This window comes from Lissotriton vulgaris, chromosome 2_1 (genome assembly GCF_964263255.1).
Source record: "Lissotriton vulgaris chromosome 2_1, aLisVul1.2, whole genome shotgun sequence".
Classification (NCBI taxonomy): Eukaryota; Metazoa; Chordata; class Amphibia; order Caudata; family Salamandridae; genus Lissotriton; species Lissotriton vulgaris.
Window position 1 is genome coordinate 733,109,415 of NC_141687.1, and position 13,868 is coordinate 733,123,282.

Genomic DNA, 13,868 nt, shown 5'->3' on the forward strand with positions numbered 1-13,868 from the left:
AAGATGTCGTCCGGAATCGAAGCAGAAGATCGAGTCATTGTTCGCCTCGCTCTTCGGTCCCGGATAGTCTTCTTGGAGAAGAAAGAGGCACATGCGGAACAGTCTTTGGCCTCATGCTCCGGGGAGAGGCAAAGGTTGCACACTTCATGAAGGTCGGTGTGGGGAAACTTCGACCCACATTGAGGACACTTTTTAAATGGTGTCCTTTCCATGAGTTGGAGTCGAGGCCTAGTTAGGCCCGAAGGCAGTCGACGACGACCGGAATCTAAGTTTTCGGTGTTGAAGGGTAGCGTCAACTGGAAAAGCGTTCGAAACTTAAGTTCTGTAAGTTGGCGAGGATTGCGCGCCGAAGGAAATCGGTTCCAACACGGAGCGCTGAAAACACATCCGAGCCCGGTGGCGGAAAAAAACAATCTGGGGATGGAGCCTATGCCCATGCGCAGTATCATCCAAAGGAGGAGTCACCTATCCCGTGGCTTCCAAAGACTTTTCCACAACAAAACAAACTGCAAACATCCGGGTCCAACACTAGGTGGCCATCTATGCATAGTGTGTAATCTGCAGCTCATATGCCTCGATCATATAATTCACACATCCACCCCTTACACATTCTTACTTATTGCACCACCAGGCACTCTATAACATAACAGCACCTAATTGGTCTTCACCAACGTCAGGAAAATACTTCCCCCACAGAGGCTCAAAGCAAAAACTATACCCTTCCAAACACACCTAACAAGGTGTAACTTCCTATCCATATGGGCAAGCGCTTTACAAATGTTGAAATACAATAAAACAATATTTAAGGATTTTATCAACTAGATACTAGATGCAACAAAATCTAATGAATAAAAACCATTTGTCAACTATGATACATTTTGCATTTTACAATAAAAAGTTATTTTCAATTCTCAACTTAACAGAAGCACTGCAGTGTAGCAATAGAATGGAAAAGGCACATGATTTTCACCAGATGCTGATGTTCCAGTACGTACCATGTTCCAGTACAACCTAATGTATCACCACGTGCAGATGAGTTTGGTAATGTTAAAAGGACCAAAGGGTACTGGCTATGATGAATGTTAGGTTGTATTGTACTATTTGTATAGCGCATCACACCGCTGGTGAGTACATAAAGTGCTCCAATTACCAACAGATTCCTAGTACACCTGAAGTGTGTAGTTGGCAGGGTGTAATGTAGATGGCTCAACATTTAGTGCAGTGAATGGAGGAGCCACTACGATGAGAGGCCAATTGACTATAGTAGGTCACATGATGCTCCACCAAACACCTAGATTTCAATTTTGGATCTAGTGATACAGAGGAGGCACTTATCTAGTGGAACACACATGCCTGTTGCGCCTTGGGGCACAATGTATAATACGGGTCCTGGAGGTTAATTCATGTGGCTGAAAAAGATGTGCCAAGAGAAACGCAGACACTGTAAAGCATGTAACATGAGGACTACTGAAGAGGGCCTATTTAGCTTTAAACCTGATTTAGCAAGACCTAAAGAGGCAGCCTTCTAGAACACCTTTTCCCAGATTAACTGCAAGCCAATTTTTCCTCTAAAATGGTCTTTACTCTGGCCTTTTACATGATTTTAAGCAATAAACTCCTCAACTGATATCGAGTCACTGGCTGCCTTTTTCTCTGCAGCCATTTGAGGGCCTTCCCTTTCATTCAGGGTGTTAGATGAAAATGCGTTCAATATCTTACAGTATTCCAATGTATCTCTGGTTTAAGGCAGTGAATACAGTTCAAATGCAGTTCATTCACAAAAAGTCTTTTTGCCATATGAAGAACATGAACACAAAGAAAAAAAAAAAGTTTCTGGCAATTCAGTCATAATGACAGAAAGGATTATGTTACTTTCCCTGTAAGCATCTGTTCTTGGCATGTAGTGCTGTAGATTCAATGATAAGCATAAGTCTGCCATCTAGTGTTGGACTCAGATGATTGCAAGTTGTTTTTGTTCATAGACGTTTTTCGAGTCACAAGGCTGTTTGACTCCTCCCTTTGGTAATACTGCACCTGGGCATCAACTCCATTGTTAGATTGTTTCACCGCAGGTCGGTGAGAATGGAGTTAAAAGTGTCAGTGATGTGATGTCCATGCAAATAATGTGAATGAATGTAAATTTGAAAAGTAAACTGACCTACGCAGGCGTCCGTGGAGAAGGGTGGGTGCATGCGAATCCACAGCACTACCTGCCAAGAACATATGGTATCAGGGTAAGTAATATAATCTGTTCGACGCATGTGTGGCTGTAGATACGCATGCTTAGCATAGACTGTAAAGCAGTCCCTCTCCCAAAGTGGTAGCAAGATGGTGGGGTTACACTGATTTAAACGAGTACATAGCACTGCTTGTCCAACCTGGATTGTTGACACGCTAACACATCCACAGTAATGTTTTTGTGAAGGTGTGTGGTGTGGACTATGTTGCTGCTTTGCAAATGTCAACAATGGGTATGGTCCCCAGGAATGCCATAGAGGTCCCTATTTTATGGGTTGAGTGGGCCTTAAGGGGGAACACAGACCTGACTAGGAGCAGCCTGATGATGAAGCATGGCACCCGACAGGGTGTGTGAGGGCATTATAATCCCAAAAAATGGATTCCCAACTTTGAACTACTTGGGTCAGGTTGGTTTTTATTCCCTATCTTTGACTCATCTCAGAGGAGCAGCATAAATATTTTGTTTCATTATTTCCTTGGGCCTTTATGCTGGACCGGTCCAAAAGCCCTTTGTCTCCCCCCCCCCCCCCGAGTATAATGTCCTGAAGAGGCCTTTGAGGAATTGTTTTATAATTTTATTAGACCATAACTAGGATGAGTTACTAGATAGTCTAAATCTAGAAATTGTTGCCACATTAACTCTGATAAGTTCATCCAGATTTTGCTAGATGGAGTAAATGTGGAAGAATTTGTTCTAGGAGTTCTTGATGGGACACTGGCATCATTGTAAGAGCACGGAGGTGGGGTGAGGAGCAGCCTGCAAGGCGCGCTGTACTGCGTGACTCGCGCCCTTCCCCCTATGCAATATTGATGCCCTGGTATTGTGCGGACCTCGAGTGGTGTATCAGTGCAGACTGGAGCTCTACTGCTGGACTTGGGGCATACGAATTGAGGGGCGACCTGCATACTTTTTGTATGATGCCCGGTGGCGCTACCTCGCTAGCTATGGGGGAGACTGACTTTGGGCTCCTTCCTTTGACTATCACCTACCCAGCCGGACTTCGGGCTAAAACGTCCGCGTCTCTCCTGACCTTACCTTCCCCTTCCCCCTCCCCCTTACCCCAACCCTCCCCCTCTCCGCTCCTACTCTTTCCAGCTTCTGTCCTCTGCCCTCACATGCCCTTGCCCTTTGTCCCCACCCTGTTTTTCTGTGAACCTCCTTCCTCGCCACTTGAGACTGATTTATTATGTCTGATGCCCGATGGAGCTACCTGGTTTAGCTATAGGGGAGATGGGCTGTGGATTCCTCCTTGGTCGTCACCTACCCAGTCGGACTTTAGACAGACTTCCTTTCGTCTCTATGGTTGTCTCTTCCCTTATTCTCACTCTCTCTCCTGCCCTACCCCCCCACTACTTTCTCTCTCCTTTCTCTCCTCCCCTAATGTATTGCTGACTGTTTGGTTTAATGCTTACTTGTTGTTCTTTTTCTGGTATTGTTGAACCACATTGTTGCACTTCCTTTTGTGTCTCCTGTCGTCTCCTCCTGCATCCTCCCCTCTATTTATGTGTCTCCCTCCCTCCTCTCTCAATGTATTGAGACTTAACTATTTTGTCTGATGCCCGATGGAGCTACTTGGTTTAGCTATAGGGGAGATGGGCCATGGATTCCTTCCTTCGTCGTCACCTACCCAGTCGGTCTTTAGGCAGACTTCTTTTCGTCTCTCCTTATGGTCTCTTCCCTAGCTCCTATTCTCTCTCTCCCCTGAATCTTTCACCTGGCCTGCTACTCTGCCTACCCCCCTGTCCTTTGGGCCCTTTGACTAAGCACTCCTTCTCCCCTTGTTGGGAAAAGATCCAATATTTATACTCTGGATTCTCAGCGAACCCGCTGAGTGAGTCCACTGCGCCAAGGGAGCCACACACACTTGAGGTATGGTATGGCACCCCTTGCCAAAGCACTCCCTCTCCCCTTTTTGGGGAAGGATCCAGTATGTAGGCCTTGGAGTCTCAGAGACCCCTCTGAGAGAGTCCACTGCGTAAATGGAGCCTCTCGCAATAGAGATGGGGAAGGGATACCACTTCCCCTGGGATCACAGCTTATTGGACTTTGGACGTTGCCTTGACTCGTCTACCGGTTGTGTCCCCGCCACCCTTCCCCTCCTCTCCCCATGCTGTGTCTCTCATCGTCCCCTCCTCTTTCCCGCCTTCATTATCTGTCTACTTCCCCTGCTCCAACCTCCCTCCCCTGAATCTCTCACCTTGCCTGCTTTTCCCCTTACGTATTTGTGCTTATTGTTTATCTCGACCTTACAAGTAACTATGTTACTATGCTCTAAGAACTGTTTAACCTTTGTAACGATGTAACCTGTAACTATGATCTGAAGCTCATGTGAAGCGCTCTGATACCTTCGGGTCTAGCCAGCGCTATATAAAACTTTTCAAAATAAAATAAATAATAAAATCTACGATAGCAAAAAGAGATGTAGTGTGTAGTGATTCTAGAGGTTCTACAGGGGCTAAACAGAGCACACTAATGCTCCTTTTTGTGGCAGTGCGGGCAAGCAGTTAGGCTTATCAGAGGGTTCTGTTAATGCATTTGTTGTACACGCAGTGGTAACAAATAAGAGAGGCACTCAATGAATAAATCCAAGACCAATTTATAAAAATAGTACTTTGGTATACTTATTTACTAAGACTAAAAAACTTTCATAGAAGCAAATAGTTTATAAATAAAAATACTTTTCAGTTTCAAAAGCGGACACTGCAATTTTCAGCCTTTGCAATGTTAACGTACGGGGGCAAAACAATGCAGTTTTGCATGCAAGTACACAACTTACAGTTCCAGTCTTCGGGATTGAAGATCAGCAGAGGGCAAGGTTCAGGTAAGGACAAACACTGCACCACCCGTGGCTAGAGACAGAGGTCAAATCAGGTGTAAAGGCACAATGTTAACCAATGGAGACCTGGGGTGCTTGAAGACATGCTGCCTGCAGGTAAGTAAAAAAGCTGCTGGGCTCAAGCTTCGGAGATTTAGGCAAGCACGTGGAGGGTCCCACAAGGCAGCACCAAACATACACCACCAGCGGCACAGGGGCAGCCAGGTGCAGACAAGGTGACAGGCGCCCAATATAAGTGAATGGTGGAGCTCTGTTTTGGAAACAGGCTGCAGGCATTGATCCGGAGCCTGCACAAAGAGAACCAGCGACAGCAGAGGTAAGTTGGGATGCTGTGGGTCACAGGGACACCGTCAGTCGAGCTCTGCAAGACCCAGGGGCTTCAGGTGCAGGAGTGTCCTTTGGCGTCGGGTTTCTCTTACCAGAGCCGGTCGCAGTCGGGGCAGCCTTCATCTTTACACTGCAGGCGTTGTCGTGGAGTCCAGGAGTCAGCCAACGCTGTACTTGGACTCCGGATTACTTGGGAACCTTTTCGGTACCAGTGGTCCAACTGGACTCAGGCTGGAGGCGGTGGGCGCAGAGTGGTCACGGAGCACAGCTCCGGAGCGCATCGGAGTCCTTTGTCTTGGTTTCTTGTGGACAGGTCTGCTGGTTTTGGAGGTCACTGGCTGCAGGACAGGCATAGTTTTCTTTGCAGGGTCTTTGAAGCTGCAGGCATGCCGGTTGGGCTGGGGCAAAGTCAGCGGGTGTCTTCAGGCTTCCCTGCACGGAGGCTTCTTCATCCTTTCTCTCTTTAGGTAGGCAAGAACTTGTTTCAAGGTCTGGAGGAGCCACTCAAATACTAGATTTAGGGGTGGGACAGGGGAAAAGCAGGTAGGGACTAATAATTCCTTACCTGGAGTGGTTATTATGATGCCACCCACCTGTTAGAAGGGGTATAGCCCTAGCCCTGATTGGTTAAATCCTACTATCTTCAAGATGGTGGGCACTGAATAATGTGCTTTACTTCGCCACCTGTGCCTGAGGAGTGGAGTTGGAGAAGGTGGGGGGCAACACCTCCTATTCTTCCTAGGTTTTTCTGCTTGTTCTCCTGTCAAAAGTGGGGGTTTAAACAGGGGCCTGCCATCTGCTGCTAGCAGCAGAGGCTGGGTTCACATTATAAAGGAGCATGTCTTTGAAGCTTCACTCTCTAGCACTGTGCCCATGCTGGGGGAGGAGGTGTGACACCTCTTCCCAGGACGTGCTTTGTTTCTGACCACGGAGAGTAGAGGTTCTCGACCCAGGGGTCCACAAACATATCTGGTGGCAGAAGGCTGTCTAAAGCCATTCAGAGACAACACCAGGGTTGGTAGGTTTTCAGGGGGCCCCTCTGAGGTGCCCTCTGAGTACATGGCTTAATGAATCCAACACTGGCATCAATGTTGATTTATTAAGGGGAGTCATTTGGTACCAAACACTCCTGGGTTCAGCAAAGCCATCATGGTGCTGGGGAACTCAAGTTGTCGCGATTCCAACCCATGTACTCTCTATGGCAGCCCTGGCTCTTACAGTATCTAAGAAAAAAATTAAATATTGAAGGGGCATATCTGCTTATGCAGATTTACCCACACCTGTGATATAGTGCGCCCTGCCGGAGGGCGGTAAATTCTGCTAGAGGGGTGACTTACCTATACTTTAGGCAGTGCTTGTTTGCATGGCACACAGGCATTATGCTATGTTGTCTTTGTCCTTATTCACTGCACCAGGGCATGCCAGCTGTAGTGGCATGGCCTTGGTGAGGGGGTCCCTAGGGGACTGTCTTCAGTTCGCATGCCCTAGATACCAAGGGTACTGTAGGAGTAGGGTCTGATTCCTATGGCCACCCCCACTTTCTGCTGCGATTCTCTGGTTTTTCGACTTTAGTGTGGCTGTGGGCCTGCTAATCAGTCCCACAGCCCAGCTGTTCCTCTCTCTAAATTGATACCATGTACTTTAGGTACATACCAGATTGGTTACTGGGTCACTCATGTGAACCCCTGTATAGTGTACCATAGGTAGCCAGGGCATAGGTGTACCCTAGGCCTACCAAGGGCTGCAGCATGTATTGCGCCACCCCTGGTTTGCCTTCCAAACTGACACCACAGGTCTGTTCACACAGCCCGAGTAAGGTGGTGTAATCACCCCTTACTTAGATATAGTATACCTATATCTGCCTTTACATATAGACACATATACACCTATAAGCCACTCCTATGGTAGGCCTCGACAATCCTGGAGGCAGAGTTATTGGTTTTATGTGAGAGGGTGCCCTAACAAGAGCTGAGCCCCTCTGCAGCTTTTGGAACCATCTCCTTATAGCTGTTCTATGATATAGCCATACCATATACTCTTAAGTGCATTATAATCCTTGCGGTTAATGCTAACTTTGGTTTGGCTTTGTCAAAACATGTTGTGTAAGGTGTCAAACACTTTGGAATACTACCCCCCCACCCTCCCAATTATGGCGGCGGGGGTAGCATTCCACCCTTCTAGAAGGAAAGGACATGTAAGTTACTGCTTAACCCGGTTAAAGTTAAACAGAGCCTCAGCATCACAAAATGGATGCTGCTGCCACAGACACGAGTCTGACCTCCTGTTGCTGGACGAAACTCCGGCAGGGGAGGCCTGGGCAATAGGTTTCCTGTCCAGGGAGGTGCTTGCACCTCCCCAGACAGGGGTTTTGTGTATTAGTGCAGGGAGGGCTGCATTCAGTTAATGCATCTAGTCACTGCCTGGGGCACACAAGGTGCTCCATGCATAGCCCGGTTCAAACCAGTTGCTGGGGCACTCCAGCCCCAGCTCTGGCGCGAAACTGCATAAAAGAAAAGTGGTGTAACCACCCCCTTCTCAGGTCCACCCATAGGAGGGACCTAGTCAGGTAATCCAGCCCCCATCCTTAGTATAAGTATAGGAGCTGTGTCCCCAGGACTTTAGATTATCCTGGACGAATCTTTGAAAGACATATCTTGGACCTTCGACATTCCATTCTGACTAAGACGGAAGACATCTCCCTTGGGACCACCCTGTGCTAACAGGCACCAACAGCAACTTTGCCGGTCTGCAGTTTCATGACTCTGCGATTCAAGAACTGGACTCTCAAGACTTCTATGATCCCGATCCACATCAAAGGTGAGACACCCGTGGCGGACACGAGAGACGTGGGACCAGACATCTTGGACATGCTGCATTTTGCTACCTGCACTCCTTTCCTGAAGCCTCAGTAAGTTGTGCATTGGGGTACGAGAGGCCCCAGCCCCGAGTGCCATTTGCACCGAAGCTCAGGCCCCCACACACCGCGAGTGTCCCGTGGACCCCGCCTTTGCATTTGAGCTAGACGCATCTTCCCAGTTCCTTGCCCGTTGGCTAGTGAGCCCCCTGAAGACGCCATCTTGAATTTACTTTGGTTTCCTGGTTGCTCCAGGCTTGCTCCTGCTTCCCTGAAAAGGAGAAGCGCCACAGACCTTGCTAGTCTGCAACAGAGCCAATCTTGACATACTGCGTGGGTTGCGGTTGCCAAGGCTTGTTGGGTCCAATCCGGACACCGACACGCAGTCATCTAGATCCATTATGGGACAGCTCGGATCCAGCACCTGGTCGTCGATGCCTCGTGGACCTCGTGGCTGAAGAGCCCAACTCACCTTCTTCACCTTCAAGCACCAGACATCGCCTGGTTCCATCCTGGTACCTCCCTGGTCATGGCTAGTGACCCAGACTCTGTCCCCTCTGCTTTCAGGTTCTTCACATCACCGATCCACCCTTGGACCCACACGGACACTTTTCCTCTGGTCACCTGCAGCACTTATTTGCAGCGCTCCATAGAAAACGACGACGAAACCCGACACCGATGCACCCGGCTTCCCTGGGTGAGGTAACACGAGTACTCCGGTGCTCCCGAGGGTCTTGACTCTCGAGGTTTCCTAGTTTAAAAGGGTTCCATCCTAGTCCATCCGGAAGGGTCCTTAAATTGCCTATTTGTAACTTTCTTCGTTTCCCATAGAAAGTCAATTGTAATTCGCGACTGTGTTTAGACACTGCACGAGTCTCCTGTGGGCCTCCTACTTCCTAACCTTTGGTTGTTTAGTGTAGCCCCAGCGATTCCACAGGCCCCAGGCCTGCTTTCTAACTCTCACGTGGTATTTATACCACTTTCTTAGTATATGGTTTGTGAGGGCCCTAGGGCATAACGTATACTGTGCAACTTATCGTATATTAACTGTGTGACTTGTATTGTATTTTTACCTCTGACCTCCTAAAGAGTGCAGAGGGGTTATGTTTAGATTAAATACATATATATTTGATATATACCTTGTGTGGTGTCCTTTCATTTGGTATTGAAGGGATTATATATGGTAAAACAACTTGCTTAACTCACCCACTGAAGTCTTAGCCTGAAGACTGCTGGTTCATGCTACCACTAGGATAGCTTTTTATAAGGTTGACTTTACAAACACAATCAATAAGTGTTGATTGGACTGGTGCAAGGTGCCCACTAGAACTAGTGGACATCATATGCCAGGCTAACTTCTCACAGGTACCATTTACTAGGGACTTGGAGGGGCCAAAGTTACCAAATGGGGAACAGCTTTAGGGAAGCAGTACTGGCACAGGCAACTGGGTTGGCAGGTACAATGCGCACTACAATTAAAACATTTTCCAGGCAAAACATGGGGGACTAACAATGTAAAAAAATGGCAATTTCTTGGTGAAAAGGCATGGTGCAGAGTTCAGGCCGAATGGAAGCACCCTGAAATGGTAGTGGGTGCCCGCTGTCTTGAAATGCAGGAATTTGCTGTGTTTTTGGTGGATTGGTACAAGAGTACGCTTCCTGGAGGTCTAGGGCCATCATATGATCTCCTTTGTTGAAAAGGTGCAGTACATCCTGGAGTGTCACCATGCGGAAAGCTTGCCTCTTTAGGAATTTGTTTAGTTCCTTAATGTCCAAAATAGGGTGCCATTCTCCGGACTTTTTGCGGACCAGAAGTTCTGTAGTTTAGGAACCACTTCTATTGCTTGTTTTTTTCAGCATGGTTGATAGTTGAACTAAGCTGTTTTAGGTAGGGTGAGAGTGGTCCTTTTGGCGGGGTGTTCTGAGATGTTTTGGTGAACTCTAAGGTGTGTCTCCAGGTAATAACGTTGATCACCAACCTGTAGGAAGTGATCTTGGACCACTGACAGACATAGTTTGAAATTCTGCTCCAAAGTTGGATTGAGTAATAGAGAGGGGCAGCTGGCACCTTGTATAGATCACTTTCTGTTAAAGTCTCTGCCTCCATAAGCAGATTTTCCTCTGGAGTGTTTGTATCTTGTGGCAGGTTGTGGTTTGAACTGCTGCTGTTGGTGAGAGTACTTTGGCCTGCACAGAGTTTTACTCAACTGATAATGTTGTTGATAGAGGTGGTAAACTCCTCTAAATGAGAAAGCACCTCTGCCTCCTCAAAAATGCTGCTTGCGAAAATGAAGGTTTCTGAAGGACTTGGCTGTATCCATGTCAGTCTTGATGGACTGGAGTGCGTTGTCTAGGTTTCCCAAACAGTGACTCACCATCAAAAGTCATGTCCAGAACTTTGCTTTGGATTTCTTGGCAGAAAGAGGTAGATTTGAGCCATCCCCGGTGACCGAGAACAGCAGCCCCTGGAAGCTGCCTGAATCCTATAGAGGATATGTCGATGGAGGAATCTATGATCTCTGCCAAGATTCTTTCCCTCTCTTGTAGAATCTTATGGGCTTCCAGTTTGGCCTCTTCTAGTAAAAGATCAATGCATGTGAAAATATCAGAGCACATTCAGCTGTCGTAGTGGCCTAAAATTTCAAGAGAATTTGCCGTTACCACTATTGCGGCTGCCATAGAAGAGAATCGCTTCCCGATAGTATCAAGCCTGAGCCCATCTCTGATCGGAAGAGAGAAGATTGGAGTGGACGGGTTCTTAGAGCAACATTTGGCCGCTTTCGATACCACTGAGTTCGGTTTAGGTTGGCCAATTAAGCATACTGGGGAATTGTCCAGAGCTTTACACTTTTTATATGGGGATGATCGCGGACACCGTATCAAGGTTTTTCATGGTTTTGAGGTTTCTTGCCAGATAAAATCAATTATTGGGATAGCCCAAACAGAGTTTTTTGGTGGGCTTTTTAAAGTTGTAGATGAACCAATCTGCTTGTTTCGTCAAGAGAGGCAGTTCACATCTCGTTGCAGCCTGTTCCATCAAACTGTGGAAACCACGGACATCCTCAGATGGGGAATCCACTGGCGCTAGTGTTGGAGGAGATGGAGTGGTAATGAGGTAATCATCCCATTCATTGGGAGTAGCGGGGAAGTTTCTTAAATCTCCCTCCTCTATCTCTTTGTCTGTTTGTGCATGGTCAGTAGGGGGAGCAGTGAGCATAGAAGGCAAAGTGGGCACTAAAGTTTTTGCAAACTGTTGTAATGGTGGTGCTGTGTGTGCGTTTGAGGAGGCGGTACAGGTTTAACTGTCTGCGGAGCTGGTGCTTAGAAGGTAGATTTGGGAAATCTATGGCAGTAATCGTGAAGCATATTTTGGCGGCTGCTCACAATAGACAGGCATTTGGATAGATGGCTCCTGTGGGTCTTGTTCACCAAAGTAAGGATATTCCTGTTGGTACGGTTCGGAATGCTCTCCATCTGTGTAGTAATCCTCATAGTACTGGTCATCGTCATCTTCCTGACACTTCACCTGGAGTTCGGAAGGGCTGTGGGCCACTCCAAAAAGAGGCTTCCTAATCAGGTTCGTCATCATCCAAGAGATAAGGAAGTGGCCATAGAGAGTGTAGTAACCCCGCTGGCTACTACCAGTCACTCTCCTTAACATCCCTAAATTGAGTATTTAGGTGGCCCCATTACACTGGGAACTCAGATTTGCATGACTGAAGGACAACGGAGTCGAACTGTAGAGTAGCTGTGCACTTGACAATTGCAAAGACCCGACTCATCCTGCAGCTATACATCCTCTAAAAGCTTCAGAGGGCCGCAAGCTTTTCACCAACCAGCCAGCATCTCCCTTGAAGTGGAGGAGTCTCTTCACTGAACCCTGCAGACACCGATCGTGCAATGCAGATCATCGACCGGAGAACCTACGCAGCAGCATCTCAGGAAGAGGCCACAGTGTGTCCAGGAGGTCAGCCCCGCCGACCCATCCAGTCTTCAAGGCGCCGATTCACCCCAGAGGCTCCCTGCACTAATACCTGGTTCTCGGAGCCTGATGAGGGCACCTAGGCTTGTTTGTGTTCAGCCTGAATACACTGTTGCCAAAATCGACCTGCACGACCAAGGACTCCAACAGAGGCCAGCTCCTCACCAGAAGTTGTCTTGCTGTGTTTCTTCTTCTTCTGCAGGTGCACTGGAGAACTGAAAAAGCCTCAAACTCACCGACCCGCCGGAAATGCACCTCACTTCATTCTCTTCCATGTGCTCAAATTTTACAGAAACTACAATATTACTTTTAGGCATATCAAACATTGCACAGAGCACCCCTCTTCATTCTCTTCCAACTTGCGCAACTTTTATAGAAATTACAAAATTACTCTTAGGCATATCAAACATTGGGGATCATTGAAAGAAATGAAGATTTCTTTGTATAAAGAAAGCAAAGCAGCTAGGCGATTTATGTGTAGGAAATGGCCAGTTAAACTATATTATTAACAATCGGAGGCAGAAAAATGAAACTGCTTAATTGGTTTCAGGTAACCAAAAATGTCATTTAAAATTCTATTTGTGTCAGTGTCACTCAACATAAAAACATACTATCACAAAAAACATTTAAAAAGGTATGCGTGCACTCTAAGTAGCATCTTGAGCAAGCATGTTGCAAAATGGATGTTCATAACTGAAGAATTAAACCAGTAATAGCCCCAAGACTGCAAGTGAGCACAACAATAGCTGAATCTGTTCTTTCAACTTAAGAAAACATATTGTAAATGTAACAGACAGACTCCAGAATTTTGGTCATTCATGCTTTTTCAGTTATACAGTACACCCATGAAAAATCTGGATATATAATTTTATTGTAATTGTATTTATATAGTGCTTACTACCCCAGACGAGGTGTCAAAGAACTTTTACGGAGAGTAGCACGCTACTCCGGAACCCATAAAGGATTAGTGTTGAATTAGTATAGTGTAATATGAAAGTAATTTGAGTGGTGGATAGGTTAGTCAGAAATTTGGCTTCAGAAGGATAGAGGGAGAGATAAAAGAGGGAAAAAGGTCTGCATTTATATAGTGCGTGTTACCCTTAATGGGGTGTTGAAGCACTTTCTTGGCGAGTAGCACGCTACTCCGGAACCCATAAGGATTAGTGGTGAATTAGTATAGTGAAATATGAAATTTGAGAAGTGGACATGTTAGTCTGTTATTTTGATTGAAAAGGATAGTGGCGAGATAGAAGAGTAAAGGATTTAGACCTTTTTTTTGGGAGGTCATAGCAGTATTGTGAGGCTTGAGATGTGTACAAAGGGATGGTGGGGGGGGGGGGGAAGAGTCAGAGGGAAAACTTTGGAAAAGGCTTGTTTTGTGTATTAGTATAGTAAAAGGTGTCAGATGGAGCAATGAGGGGTAGAGTAGGGGAGAATCTAGAAAGGGCTATTTTGGGGATCATAGTAGTGGTATGGGGTTTGAGATGAAAGAGAGTGGATGTAGGGGATTTATAGGGTGAGAAATAGGGTAGTGCATTGAGGTTTGAGATGAGTCAGAGTTGAGGTAGAAGATCTACTGAATGAGGTATAGGGTGAGAATAGGGCAGAGCATTGGATATGCTGAATTAGA

The 13,868-nt window shown here is 46.7% G+C and overlaps 1 protein-coding gene across 1 annotated transcript in view; it reads right to left on the minus strand.

Annotated features, from left to right (window-relative positions):
* PSMA1 (proteasome 20S subunit alpha 1) overlaps positions 1–13,868 on the minus strand; it is a 118,205-nt gene that overhangs the window by 39,398 nt on the left and 64,939 nt on the right. The gene's annotated exons all lie outside the window — the stretch shown is intronic.